The sequence below is a fragment of the Arachis duranensis genome, chromosome 2 (genome assembly GCF_000817695.3).
Source record: "Arachis duranensis cultivar V14167 chromosome 2, aradu.V14167.gnm2.J7QH, whole genome shotgun sequence".
Taxonomy (NCBI): Eukaryota; Viridiplantae; Streptophyta; class Magnoliopsida; order Fabales; family Fabaceae; genus Arachis; species Arachis duranensis.
Genome location: NC_029773.3, coordinates 56,818,372 through 56,820,552, shown reverse-complemented (window position 1 = coordinate 56,820,552; position 2,181 = coordinate 56,818,372). Strand labels below are relative to the sequence as shown.

General features: G+C 42.8%; 1 non-coding gene across 1 annotated transcript; it reads left to right on the top strand.

Moving 5' to 3' along the window:
* Positions 1 to 1,881: 1,881 nt before the first annotated feature.
* On the top strand, positions 1,882 to 1,989 carry LOC127745371 (small nucleolar RNA R71). The gene has a single exon (XR_008006568.1). It is a non-coding gene; the product is annotated as a small nucleolar RNA R71 (small nucleolar RNA).
* Positions 1,990 to 2,181: the final 192 nt, after the last annotated feature.

Below are 2,181 nucleotides of genomic sequence, written 5' to 3'. Positions count from 1 at the left end.
CAGTCTGGTGCCCCTTTCTGGCGTTAAACGCCCAGAATGGTGCCAGACTGGGCGTTAAACGCCTATCTGCTAGCCTTACTGGCGTTTAAACGCCAGCAGGTTCTTCCTCCAGGGTGTGCTGTTTTTCTTTTTGTTTTTCTTTCTGTTTTTGCTTTTTCAATGGATTTTGTGACTTCTCATGATCATCAACCTACAGAAAACATAAAATAACAAAGGAAAAATAGATAAAAATATAACATTGGGTTGCCTCCCAACAAGCGCTTCTTTAATGTTAGTAGCTTGACAGTGGACTCTCATGGAGCCTCAGAAATGCTCAGAGCAATGTTGGAACCTCCCAACACCAAACTTAGAGTTTGAATGTGGGGGTTCAACACCGAACTTAGAAGTTGGTTGAGGCCTCCCAACACCAAACTTAGAGTTTGAATGTGGGGATTCAACACCGAACTTAGAAGTTGGTTGAGGCCTCCCAACACCAAACTTAGAGTTTGACTGTGGGGGCTCTGTTTGGCTCTGTTTTGAGAGGAGCTCTTCATGCTTCCTCTCCATGATGACAGAGGAATATCCTTGAGCCTCAAACACCAAGGATTCTTCATTCACTTGAATGATCAATTCTCCTCTATCAACATCAATCACAGCCTTTGCTGTGGCTAGGAAGGGTCTGCCAAGGATGATGGATTCATCCATGCACTTCCCAGTCTCTAGGACTATGAAATCAGCAGCTTCCCAGGGTCCTGTCTCTTTTGAGGTAGTTTCTGCCTAGACAAGTCATCTAATTCTTTGATGAGCAAAGGGGGTTCATCCTCCCAAGTCTCATTTCCAAATAACTTGTCATTTAACTTCATGATTGCTCCAAGGTATTTAGCAACTTGCTCTTCAATGACATACTCATCCTCTTCAGAGGAAGAATACTCATCAGAGCTCATGAATGGCAGAAGTAGGTTCAATGGGATCTCTATGGTCTCATTTTGAGCCTTAGATTCCCATGGTTCCTCATTGGGGAAACTCATTGGAGGCCAGTGGACGTCCATTGAGGTCTTCCTCAGTGGCGTTCACTGCCTCTCCTTCCTCCCAAAACTCGGCCATGTTGATGGCCTTGCACTCTCCTTTTGGATTTTCTTCTGTATTGCTTGGAAGAGTACTAGGAGGTGGATTTTCTTCTGTATTGCTTGGGAGAGTACTAGGAGGGAGTTCAGTAATTTTCTTGCTCAGCTGACCCACTTGTCCTTCCAAATTTCTGATGGAGGACCTTGTTTCAGTCATGAAACTTTGAGTGGTTTTGATTAGATCAGAGACCATGGTTGCTAAGTCAGAGGTGTTCTACTTAGAACTCTCTGTCTGTTGCTGAGAAGATGATGGAAAAGGCTTGCTATTGCTAAACCTGTTTCTTCCACCATTATTATTGTTGAAACCTTGTTGAGGTCTCTGTTGATCCTTCCATGAGATATTTGGATGATTTCTCCATGAAGGATTATAGGTGTTTCCAAAGGGTTCTCCCATGTAATTCACCTCCTCCAGTGAAGGGTTCTCAGGATCATAAGCTTCTTCCTCAGATGAAGCTTCTTTAGTACTGCTTGGTGCATTTTGCATTCCAGACAGACTTTGAGAAATCATATTGACTTGTTGACTCAATATTTTATTCTGAGCCAGTATGGCATTCAGAGTGTCAATCTCAAGAACTCCTTTCTTCTGACTAGTCCCATTGTTCACAGGATTTCTTTCAGAAGTGTACATGAATTGGTTATTTGCAACCATTTCAATTAGTTCTTGAGCTTCTGTAGGCGTCTTCTTCAGATGAAGAGATCTTCCAGCAGAGCTATCCAAAGACATCTTGGACAGTTCAGAGAGACCATCATAGAAAATACCTATGATGCTTCATTCAGAAAGCATATCAGTGGGACACTTTCTGATTAACTGTTTGTATCTTTCCCAAGCTTCATAGAGGGATTCTCCTTCCTTCTGTCTGAAGGTTTGGACTTCCACTCTAAGCTTACTCAATTTTTGAGGTGGAAAGAACTTTGCCAAGAAGGCATTGACTAGCTTTTCCCAAGAGTTCAGGCTTTCTTTAGGCTGTGATTCCAACCATATCCTAGCTTTGTCTCTTACAGCAAAAGGGAATAGCATAAGTCAGTAGACCTCAGGGTCAACCCCATTAGTCTTGACAGTGTCACAGATTTGCAAGAA